General features: G+C 40.1%; 1 pseudogene; it reads left to right on the forward strand.

Moving 5' to 3' along the window:
• Positions 1 to 237: 237 nt before the first annotated feature.
• LOC118398959 (CMP-N-acetylneuraminate-beta-galactosamide-alpha-2,3-sialyltransferase 1-like) overlaps positions 238 to 13,405 on the forward strand; it is a 34,370-nt pseudogene continuing 21,202 nt past the window's right edge.

Consider the following 13,405-nt stretch of genomic DNA (forward strand, 5'->3'; position numbering starts at 1 on the left):
ACCAATGACTGCACCTCCAACAACGCATCAGTCAAACTACTCAAGTTTTCTGATGAAACACCCTGGTTGTTCTCATCTCCGACTGTGACGAGTCCAAGCACAGTGGAGAGGTTGACCGCTTGGTGCAGACGCAACAACCTGGAAATCAACACAGTCCAAACTGTGGAGTTGGTGGTTGACTACAGTAAATGCACCCCACTCTCTCAACCCCTCGAGATTGTTAGCTCAACCATCAGCATGGCCAAGTCATTCAAATTCCTGGGGACCATCATCTCCCACAAGGCTCAACAGAGGATTGGTCCTTCTGTAGCTCAGTTGGTAGAGCATGGCGCTTGTAACGCCAGGGTAGTGGGTTCGATTCCCGGGACCACCCATACGTAGAATGTATGCACACATGACTGTAAGTCGCTTTGGATAAAAGCGTCTGCTAAATGGCATATTACTTACTTACTTACTTACTATCTATACAGCTGAGGAAACTCAAATTCTCTTTGACATTTCTAGTTCTGTTCTACATGTCCATCATTGAGTCCATCCTCACCTCTTCTATCACAGTCTGGTTTGGGTCTGCGTCTGCCTGTTGCAAGGGTAAACTGCAGCGCATCGTCTGGTCACCTGCCCTCCATTAAGGAAGTGTGCAGGTAAGATCGTCGCCGACCTTGCCCACTCTGGACACCCCATATTTAAAAAACTCCGCTCTGAAAGAAGGTTTAGGGCAATCATGACCAAAACCACCCGCCACTTGAACAGTATCGTCACCCATGCTGTGGCCCTCATCAACCGGACATCGGGCTCATAGGGATTGATTGACTTTGCATTGGGCCAATTACTGCAGCTTGTCATCAATGACATCAATGACTGCACAACACTGTATATGCACTTTATATATTTAACATGGCTTATATAGATATATCCACTCTGTAAATTGTATATCCCCACTGTAATCAGCCTATACTCCAAAGATTTATGTTTACTGTTCCGATATTGTATGTTCTGTATGATGTCTATGTGGACTTGTCTGTATTCTGTTTGTATATTGTCTATTGCTAAGGCAAATTCTAGGTATGTGTAAATGTACTTGGAGAAGATACACAATATTTGTTTTAGCTGAGGTTGAAGTGTTATTCATATACAACATTGAGAGAATTTGATCTATGAAATGTTATATATTGAGTTGAAAGAGAAAGGAAAACTGCAATACTGGGATCAACATGTTATAGTTTGACTTAGATGAGAATTGAGAATTCTGGGATCCCATTGGTGAGGAAACCAGCCTATTCATCAGGGAGTAATACCAAATGGCACCCTATACGCCAGAGCTCTGCTCAAAAGTAATGCACTCTATAGGGAATAGGGTGCCATTTGGGAGGCAACTGAAATGTGTAGATCTATAGCCATTGGCAGTGACATTTAGCTCGGTCTCAGCAGCTCCTGCCTTATAATGATATAGATGTCTCAGCCACAGTGTTAACCTAGAGCAATTTCCCTAATGGATGGTTCCTGATGAATTATTTTCATTTTTTTCTCCTCTCCACTGAAATTAAAAACTTGGCTCCAGCTGCAGTAGCCTACAGAGTGGTTGCAGTACAGAGACATGAGGATTTATATGTTAATGAATCATTCAAACTGTTGGAGGTAATGCCCCATCTGTGATTGGTAGGGTAGTGTTGGAGGATAAATACCTGTCTGTAATCATGTTTCCATCCAATCATTTCATGTCGATGAATTACCTAAAGCATGAAAAAAGTAATAAACTGTGCTGATTAGCCTGGTCTCATAGACGTAACATACAGTAGTAAATTAGTATTATAGGTTACGTTTGGTATGGTCTAGCAACCCAAAGGTTGTGTGTTTGAATCTCATCACAGACAACTTTAGCATTTTAGCTACTTTGCAACTACTTATGTTTCCATCCAATCATTTCATGCAGATGAATTACCTAATGTTAGCTAACACTTCCCCTAACCTTAGCTAAAGGTTAGCCACAACAAATTGGAATTCGTAATATATCATACATATGGAAAATTTGTAACATTGTACCTTTTGCAAATTTGTAACATATCATATGAATTGCAATTCGTAACAAAATGCATTTATAAAACCCTTTATACATCAGCAGATGTCACAAAGTGCTTATACAGAAAGCCAGCCCAAAACCCCAAAGACCAAGCAAGGTAGAACATATCATAAGACATGGATGATGACATTTACAAATGAATACATACATACAACATCGATAACGACGCAGGGCGAGACCCAGATGCAGACACAGGAGGCAGATGCTTCGAGTCTCTGATATTTATTGAACAACAAGGGGCAGGCAAGAGGCAGGTCGAGGTCAGGCAAAAGTTCATAAACCAGGTCAGAGTACAAACGGTACAGGGCGGCAGACCAGCTCAAGATCAGGGTAGGCAGCTGGGCTTAGTGTCAGGGCAGGCAAGAGGTCAAAACCGGGAGGACTAGAAAAACAGAGACTAGGAAAGACAGGGACTCGGAAAACACGCTGGTAAGCTTGACAAGACGAACTGGCAACAGACAAACAGAGAACACAGGAATAGATACCCTGGGAATAATGGGGAAGACAGGTGACACCTGGAGGTGGGTGGATACAAAGACAGGTGAAACAGATCAGAGTGTGACAAAATGGAACATATCATACTAAATTGAGTGTCTCAAATTTACGTAAATAATAATACGAAATGCTCGGAGACCAGGTTGGGATGACAGAAGCATGAAATGCTGGTACAATTCTATAAATGCTGACAATTGGTTTGTTTGACATGGTGGGATCTTTTTGTGTCTGTAAAATGTATGATGTGAGAAATCATACATTTTATGATAACCATCATATCGAAGTAGGCAAAACTTGGAGTCACGCGATGATGTGTGGTCCTCTCACTACAACTCGGGAAAGCATTCAGTTTATTAAGCTACAGATTAAATCATTTATGATGATCTTCACAAGGTGGTAAACGTGAAAGGTGATAAGCTTGCTGCTGCTTTCCAATAAACATTGAGGGTCTTATTCTGGTGACATTATGATTGATGCTTGGCTGCTGTTTGACAAATACAAATAATATCACTATTATCCATAATAATCTCATAATGTTGGTAGCCTACCCGCACTGTATCGCCAGCTGTTGGCTGGAGCACACGTGCCAAGACCAGAGTGGGCGCATTTGGTATTTAACGCAACAGTTTTTGTGACAAAAACATCAGTAGATTTGAAAATGCGATGGAAACCCATTAAAACTTGTATTTTAAATTCGGTACATGGGAATCAACTGCAAAAGTCAATTTTATATGCACTATACTTTGCACACATGCTTTTTTCCCCATCAAGCCTGTCATTACATTTTTTATCCAACATCATTAAAAAGGTTGGATGGAAACCTGGTTTGTGATTGGTATAGAGCAAAGTGTTGGAGGATAAATACCCTCTTCGATTGACAATGTCACAGAACAGCACAGTTTAATTTCTGGTTAAATTGAAGTGTTTCTCAGTGTGTTCCAGAGGCAGTGTTTAGGCCTACACACTCTTTTGACCAATCAGATCAGCTCTGAAAAAGATCTGATATGAAAAGATACATTCTTGGAAAAAATATCAGAATTGTGCTGCCTATGTTAACGAACGCACCCAAAGTATATCAGACTGCAGACTGATTACATCATTTTTTAGCTCCATGCCATGGTGAAGTCTGAGATTTAAAAAAATGCAAATTTGTTTAAAAAAAATGTCACATTTTATTTATGAATACAAACTTCCTCCTGAATAGGCAGAACAGAAATATAAAATGCAACATGTAAAGTCCCATGTTTCATGAGCTGAAATAAAAGATCCAAGAAATACGCACACAAATATTATTTCTCTCAAATTTTGTGAACAAATTTGTTTACATCTCTGTTAGTGAGCAAGATAATCCATCCACCTGACAGGTGTGGCATATCAAGAAGCTAATTAAACAGCACGATCATTACACAGGTGCACCATGTGCGGGGGACAATAAAAGGCAACTCTAAAATTGGCAGTTTTGTCACACAACACAATGCACAGATGTCTCAAGTTGAAGGCGCTATTTCGCTCAGGACAGGTTATAGCTAAGCAATAATATATGCCATTTAGCAGACGCTTTTATCCATCGGATTAAAGCGACTTACAGTCATGTGTGCATACATTCTACATATGGGTGGTCCCGGGAATCGAACCCACTACTCTGGTGTTACAAGCGCCATGCTCTACCAACTGAGCTACAGAAGGACCATGAGCATTAATCAATATTTTGTTTTGTCTCATTTATTGATATAGCCTTTGCGTGATAGGGTCCAGGGGTATCCAGGGGTATCGTCGGATGGGGCCACGGTGTCTCCTGATCCCTCCTGTCTCAGCCTCCAGGATTTATGCTGCAGTAGTTTGTGTCGGGGGGCTAGGGTCAGTCTGTTATATCTGGATTATTTCTCCTGTCTTATCCAGTGTCCTGTATGAATTTAAGTATGCTCTCTCTAATTCTTTCGTTCTCTCTCTCGGATGACCTGAGCCCTGGACCATGCCTCAAGACTACCTGGCATGATGACTCCTTGCTGTCCCCACTCCACCTGGCCGTGCTGCTGCTCCAGTTTCAACTGTTCTGCCTGTGGCTATGGAACCCTGACCTGTTCACCGGATGTTCTACCTGTTCCAGACCTGCTGTTTTCAACTCTCTAGAGACAGCAGGAGCAGTAGAGATACACTGAATGATCAGCTATGAAAAGCCAACTGACATTTACTCCTGAGGTGCTGACCTGTTGCACCCTCAACAACCACTGTGATTATTACCACCCTGCATACCACTGCTGGCTTGCTTCTGAAGCTAAGCAGGATTGGTCCTGGTCAGTCCCTGGATGGGAGACCAGATGCTGCTGGAAGTGGTGTTGGAGGGCCAGTAGGAGGCACTCTTTCCTCTGGTCTAATAAATATCCCAATGCCCTTGAGCAGTGATTGGAGACACTGCCCTGTGTAGGGTGCTGTCTTTTAGATGGGACGTTAAACGGGTGTCCTGACTCTCTGAGGTCATTAAAGATCCCATGGCATTTATCGTAAGAGTAGGGGTGTTAACCCTGGTGTCCTGGCTAAATTCCCAATCTGTCCCTCAAACTGTCACAGTCACCTAATAATCCCCAGTTTACAATTGGATCATTCATCCCCCTCCTCTCCCCTGTAACTATTCCCCAGGTTGTTGCTGCAAATGAGAATGTGTTCTCAGTCAACTTACCTGGTAAAATAAAATAGATAAAATAATGATTTGACCCTGCTGGTCATCTATGAACATTTGAACATCTTGGCCAAATTCTGTTATAATCGCACAGCCAGAAGAGGACTGGCTACCCCTCAGAGCCTGGCTTCTTCCTAGGTTCTGGAGTTTTTCCTAGCCACCGTATTTCTACACCTGCATTGTTTGGGGTTTTAGGCTGGGATTCTGAACAGCACTTTGAGATATCAGCTGATGTAAGAAGGGCTTTATAAATACATTTGATTTGATTTAGAGTTGGATAAAAGCAAATGGCTATAATAAGCCTACATACAGAGTGTAATTTGCAAATACAACAGTCAAAATGTCTAATATAAGGCCTTCAGTTCGTGCTCCCAAATACTGAAAAGTGCAATTTATTAAGTTACATGATCACCATAGTAGCCCCACACAGCTATACAAATACATTATGCAATTATATGGCCATTAAATAACACACAACAGCATGGCATATTTAGATAGTGGAATAGGCCTAAATCATATTTACTTTCTATTTTGCAGTTCAGGTGGTCATTTTCTGAAAGGCCAAGCCTATACAATGGCATCTACTGGAATAATGTCATTATCGAATGCCATTCTAAAACAAGTTTTAGACTTTTATTTTGGAAATTCAACCGGAATCTGCAAAGCATCTCTAACATCTGAGCTAGAGTTGCTTGATCGACTAGCTACGTTTCGACTAGCTACATTCGGTTCATGTCCTTTGCAGATGCCACATTCCTGACAAAAGTTTGTACGTTTAAAAAAGATCTGTAACCGAGTAAAGGGAGACGTAAAGTAAGAATTGAACGTGTAAATGTTCATTCATAGTAGTAACATAGGGGTTTGTAAGGTTACAGATCTAATTGAACGTGTAAATGTTCATTCATAGTAGTAACATAGGGGTTTGTAAGTTTACAGATCTAATTGAACGTGTAAATGTTTATTCATAGTAGTAATATAGGGTTTGTAAGGTTACAGATCTAATTGAACGTGTAAATGTTCATTCATAGTAGTAACATAGGGGTTTGTATGTTTACAGATCTAATTGAACGTGTAAATGTTCATTCATAGTAGTAACACAGAGTTTGTAAGTTTACAGATCTAATTGAACGTGTAAATGTTCATTCATAGTAGTAACATAGGGGTTTGTAAGTTTACAGATCTAATTGAACGTGTAAATGTTCATTCATAGTAGTAACATAGGGGTTTGTAAGTTTACAGATCTAATTGAACGTGTAAATGTTCATTCATAGTAGTAACATAGGGGTTTGTATGTTTACAGATCTAATTGAACGTGTAAATGTTCATTCATAGTAGTAACACAGAGTTTGTAAGTTTACAGATCTAATTGAACGTGTAAATGTTCATTCATAGTGTTCATTCATAGTAGTAACATAGGGGTTTGTAAGCAACGTGTAAATGTTCATTCATAGTGGCAACATAAGGGTTTGTAAGTTTACAGATCTAATTGAACGTGTAAATGTTCATTCATAGTGGTAACATAGGGTTTGTAAGTTTACAGATCTAATTGAACGTGTAAATGTTCATTCATAGTGGTAACATAGGGGTTTGTAAGGTTACAGATCTAATTGAACGTGTAAATGTTCATTCATAGTAGTAACATAGGGGTTTGTAAGTTTACAGATCTAATTAAACGTGTAAATGTTCATTCATAGTGGCAACATAAGGGTTTGTAAGTTTACAGATCTAATTGAACGTGTAAATGTTCATTCATAGTGGTAACATAGGGTTTGTAAGGTTACAGATCTAATTGAACGTGTAAATGTTCATTCATAGTAGTAACATAGGGGTTTGTAAGTTTACAGATCTAATTGAACGTGTAAATGTTCATTCATAGTAGTAACATAGGGGTTTGTAAGTTTACAGATCTAATTGAACGTGTAAATGTTCATTCATAGTAGTAACATAGGGGTTTGTAAGTTTACAGATCTAATTGAACGTGTAAATGTTCATTCATAGTAGTAACATAGGGGTTTGTAAGTTTACAGATCTAATTAAACGTGTAAATGTTCATTCATAGTGGCAACATAAGGGTTTGTAAGTTTACAGATCTAATTGAACGTGTAAATGTTCATTCATAGTGGTAACATAGGGGTTTATAAGGTTACAGATCTAATTGAACGTGTAAATGTTCATTCATAGTGTTAACATAGGGGTTTGTAATGTTATAGATCTAATTGAACGTGTAAATGTTCATTCATAGTAGTAACATAGGGGTTTGTAAGTTTACAGATCTAATTGAACGTGTAAATGTTCATTCATAGTAGTAACATAGGGGTTTGTAAGTTTACAGATCTAATTGAACGTGTAAATGTTCATTCATAGTAGTAACATAGGGGTTTGTAAGTTTACAGATCTAATTGAACGTGTAAATGTTCATTCATAGTAGTAACATAGGGGTTTGTAAGTTTATAGATCTAATTGAACGTGTAAATGTTCATTCATAGTAGTAACATAGGGGTTTGTAAGTTTACAGATCTAATTGAATGTGTAAATGTTCATTCATAGTAGTAACATAGGGGTTTGTAAGTTTATAGATCTAATTGAACGTGTAAATGTTCATTCATAGTAGTAACATAGGGGTTTGTAAGTTTACAGATCTAATTGAATGTAAATGTAAATGTTCATTCATTAGTAAATGGCATAGTAGTAACATAGGGGTTTGTAAGGTTACAGATCTAATTGAACGTGTAAATGTTCATTCATAGTAGTAACATAGGGGTTTGTAAGTTTATAGATCTAATTGAATGTGTAAATGTTCATTCATAGTAGTAACATAGGGGTTTGTAAGTTTATAGATCTAATTGAACGTGTAAATGTTCATTCATAGTAGTAACATAGGGGTTTGTAAGTTTATAGATCTAATTGAATGTGTAAATGTTCATTCATAGTAGTAACATAGGGGTTTGTAAGTTTATAGATCTAATTGAATGTGTAAATGTTCATTCATAGTAGTAACATAGGGGTTTGTAAGTTTACAGATCTAATTGAACGTGTAAATGTTCATTCATAGTAGTAACATAGGGGTTTGTAAGGTTACAGATCTAATTGAACGTGTAAATGTTCATTCATAGTAGTAACATAGGGGTTTGTAAGGTTACAGATCTAATTGAACGTGTAAATGTTCATTCATAGTAGTAACATAGGGGTTTGTAAGGTTACAGATCTAATTGAACGTGTAAATGTTCATTCATAGTAGTAACATAGGGGTTTGTATGTTTACAGATCTAATTGAACGTGTAAATGTTCATTCATAGTAGTAACATAGGGGTTTGTAAGTTTATAGATCTAATTGAACGTGTAAATGTTCATTCATAGTAGTAACATAGGGGTTTGTAAGGTTACAGATCTAATTGAACGGTTACGTTTCATGTTTCACACATGGCTTTTCCTACGATCCTCACAATTTACGTATGGATTTGATTACGATCCTAACAAGACATATGTTCAACCTTTTGGCAGATATCTGGCTCCATATATCTGGTCCAAAGGAGTATGACATTGTTGCAGCCCATAGCATTGAAGGGAAGCCAGCAAGCGTCAGGCCTCCCTTGACAACAAAAAAAAAGTTTTAAAACATGTACCAATCAGCGTTGCGCTAAACTGAGCGAGCTCAACTGTGAATGGCCCTGGCACACCAAAAGAAAATTGTCAAGGGAAGCCAGCTTGAATTTTGGAGTCACTCCTGTCAAATCCCATTGACAGCATATGTCATTGACAGATAGGGATTTGGACTTCTGGTTTTACTTAATTCTCCATACTGGCCAATGATTTTTATGATTTATTCATACATTGTTGTAGAAGGCTAATGTTTACTAGCTAACGTTGCCCATGAATGTAAGTTAGGCTTCCAAGCAAGCATTTTAACCAGTTAGGCTAGGACAACCGAAAATAAAAGCTTGTGCTGTATGAAAGAGTGATAGACCGTTTCAACAACATGAAAGAGGAGGATGGCATTGGCGTTTCTCTACAAGTAGGGTGACGCCTCGATCACACCGACAGCATTGTTGTATTTTGGTACACCAAAAGTACATTCATTTCCAATCGTACGCAGCATTTGCCTTGCAGCATTGCGTTGCAGAGGTAGTTGCAGTGCATTCTGGGTGGTGCATGCATTGGATTTATCCAACATATGCTTCAAACTGTATGTGTAGACGGCTTGACAGAAATGGTAGCAGAAGGTGAATGTTGAACTTTTGTTGCACACATATCCAGATGATGCTGCAAACCATTTTGTGTAATGATGCCGTCGGTGTGATCAAGGCGTGACACGTGATACAGACTACCTCGCCAGACTGGTGCAACGGGTGGGTTGAGTTGCACTTGGTTAAGGACTAAGCGGAATGGTCCCAAACAACTAAACTGTACTCACCTGCCAAACAACTAAACTGTAATCACCCGGCATGCTATAAATCCTGAATTAAGTGCAGCCTACACCTCCAGCCCACGGATAAAATCATTGCACCCTGCGCACACCCATCATTTGAATTTGTAGGAAGCAGCATGAGAGAAGATAGCTCTCAAAGTGAATCTGATTTTGTGGAAGATAAAACAAGGAGCAAGTTTAAGGTAAGAATATTCAAAAAGCCTACTGATTTATTGCAGACAAATGATGATGAATTTTCCCCCACATTTGCCCCTCCTTGGATTTGGCAAAAGATATCAGAACTCACGGAGGCATTTTCCTGGATTAAAATGTTATCTTTGAATAATTGTATTAAGACTATAGGCATAGGGCTATATATTTCAACGGCAGACCAGTGGGTATTCGATGGTCATGAAATCACCTTTGTTGACTAAACCAGAACAAAGCCTTCATTAGGCTACTGTGCAGAATTGTGTAATTACAATGCAAGGCGTCAGGAAAAATGTACTTGTACTAAAGGTTGTACTGATTATAATGAGCTCATGCCTATACATTCACAGCTGTTTTATTAAGACCTATTCTACATGGCACGCTATTATTAGTTTATTATTGATCTCTTCACAGGTGTTGAGGATTCTATGACACCAAACAGATACCCCTGCTACCCCCAAAATTATTATCTTCAGGCATAGAAAAGGCCGTCTTATCACCGTTCTACTCTGCCTCACTATCTTTGTGTTACATACTGGACACACTGGGCAGCTATTCTCCAAGTCACTTGTTGAGTTGGCAAAAATTGCCCTTCGGCTGCTGGGCGGGAAAATCTTTCCAAGTCATTGTGCATGTATCAAATGTATGACTCAGCCGGATGATGACCTCTGGTTTCAGAAGCGCTTCATCAGGTCTATCAAACCATTTCTGACCAGAGAGAACAAGAAACTTAATGAAGATACCAGAGCGTGGTGGCGGGTAATTATTATATATATTTAGTTAGATCAACTGTTCTTTAAAATTATACCTTACCAAAATGGCAGAATTAACAGAATTGGACAAATAAAAGCATTGTCACCGCATGTCCATAGAAGGGTACCTTGGGGGGAAACAACCCCTTAACCTTATCTTATGCATTCTGTCAGATCAAAGATGTTATAATGAGGTGAAGGAATGATTCACTCATCTTTTGAGTAAACTTCCAGAAGCGAATGAAGGGAAGTGAATGATAGTAGATGACACACCCCCTTCAACATGCATACTGCAAACAGAACAAACTCATCTAGTCTCCTCTTATTATCTTTGGTTGATGTGAAAAAACAAACATGGCGGCATGCATGAACTACACATCGTCGGATTACTTTAGATTTCTAGAAAGTTTTACTCAATTATTTCGATCAATGGTGAGCTCGCCCGTGATGTGACGAATTATAAATAGTAATTGCTATTAGCTCATTCATATTGTGGTTTCTGTGTTACCGCAATCTTTCCTCAGCTAGTGCTAGAAATAATGTAGCATAGAATTTCCGGTTTGGAAGATTGTTTCGGGAACTTGCTTTCATTCAGCCACAACAGCATTAGTGAGGTCAGGAACCGGTGTTAGGAAATTAGGCCTGGCTTGCAATCAGCGTTCCAATTCATCCCAAAGGTGTTCGATGGGGTTGAGGTCAGGGCTATGTGCAGGCAGTCAAGTTCTTCCACACCGATCTTGACAAACCATTTCTGTACGGACCTCACTTTGTGCATGTGGGCATTGTCATGCTGAAACAGGAAAGGGCCTTACCCAAACTGTTGCCACAAACTTGGAAGCACAGAATTGTCTAGAATGTCATTGTATGCTGTAGTGTTAAGATTTCCCTTCACTGGAAGTAAGAGGTCTGAACCATGAAAAACAACCCCAGACCATTATTCCTCCACCACCAAACTTTACAGTTGGCACTATGAAGTCGCGCAGGTAGCATTCTGGCATCCGCCAAACCCAGATTCGTCAGTCGGACTGCCAGATGGTGATCCACGATTCCTCACTCCAGAGAACGCATTTCCACTACTCCAGAGTCCAATGACGGCGAGCTTTACACTAATCCAGCCGACGCTTGGCATTGTGCATAGGGATCTTAGACTCGTGTTCAGCTGCTCGGCTAAGGAAACGCAATTCATGAAGCTCCCGACGAACAGTTCTTGCGCTGACGTTTCTTCCAAAGAAAGTTTGTAGTGAGTGTTGCAACCAAGGACAGAAGAAGTCCCATTCTGTGAGCTTGGCCTACCACTTTGCGGCTGAGCTGTTGTTGCTCCTAGACATTTCCACATCAAAATAACAGCACTTACAGTTGACCGAGGAAGTTCTAGCAGGGCAGAAATTTGGCGAACTGATTTGACGAATTTGACGAACTGACCCTACGACAGGGCCACGTTGAAAGTCACTGAAATCTTCAGGAAGGCCAGTCTACTTCCACTGTTTGTCTATGGATATTGCATGGCTGTGTACTTGACTTTATACACCTGTCAGCAACGGGTGTGGCGAAATAGCCAAATCCACTAATTTGAAGGGGTGTCCACACATACAGTGCATTCGGGGAAAAATATTCAGACCCCTTGACTTTTTACACATTTTGTTACGTTTCAGCCTTAATCTAAAATGGATTACATAAAACATATTCCTCATCAATGTACACACAATACCTCATAATGACAAAGCGAAAACAGGTGCATCCTGTTTCCATGAATCATCCTTGAGATGTTTCTATCACTTGATTGGAGTCTACCTGTGGAAAATGCAATTGATTGGACATGATTTGGAAAGGCACACATCTGTCTATATAAAAGGTACCACAGTTAACAGTGCATGTCAGAAGCAAAACCAAGCCATGAGGTCGAAGGAATTGTTCATAGAGCTCAGAGACAGGATTGTGTTAATGCACCGATCTGGGCAAGGGAACCACAACATTTCTTCAGCATTGAAGGTCCCCAAGAACACAGTGGCCTCCATCATTCTTAAATGGAAGAAGTTCAGAACCACCAAGACTCTTCCCAGAGCTGGCCGCCTGGCAAAATTGAGCAATCGGGGGAGAAGGGCCTTGGTCAGGGAGGTGACCAAAAACCAGATGGTCACTAAGACAGAGCTCTAGAGCTCCTCTGTGGAGATGGGAGAACCTTCCAGAAGGACAACCATCTCTGTAGCACACAACCAATCAAGCCGTTATGGTAGAGTAGTCAGACGGAAGCCACTCATAAGTAAAAGGCACATGACAGCCTGCTTTGAGTTTGCCAAATAGCACCTAAAGGACTCTCAAACCATGAGAAACAAAATTATCTGGTCTCATGAAACCAAGATTAAACTCTGTTGCCTGAATGCCAGTCTTCACATCTGGAGGAAACCTTGCACCATCCCTACGGTGAAGCATGGTGTTGGCAGCATCATGCTGTGGGGATGGTTTTCAGTGGCAGGGACTGGGAGACTAGTCAAGATCGAGGGAAAGATGAACACAGCAAAGTACAGGAGAGATCCTTGATGAAAACCTGCTCCAGAGGATTAAGGACCTCAGACTGGGGTGAAGGTTCATCTTCCAACAGGACAACGGCCATAAGCACACAGCCAAGACAACGCAGGAGTAGCTTTGCACACTCTTGGAATTCTCTCAAACAGCTTCATGAGGTAGTCACCTGGAATAATTTAAATGAACAGGTGTGCCTTGGTAAAAGTTCATTTGTGGAATTTCTTTACTTCTTAATGGGTTTGAGCGAAGGAAAAGTAGCCAACAAG

The sequence above is a fragment of the Oncorhynchus keta genome, chromosome 20 (genome assembly GCF_023373465.1).
Source record: "Oncorhynchus keta strain PuntledgeMale-10-30-2019 chromosome 20, Oket_V2, whole genome shotgun sequence".
Lineage (NCBI taxonomy): Eukaryota > Metazoa > Chordata > Actinopteri > Salmoniformes > Salmonidae > Oncorhynchus > Oncorhynchus keta.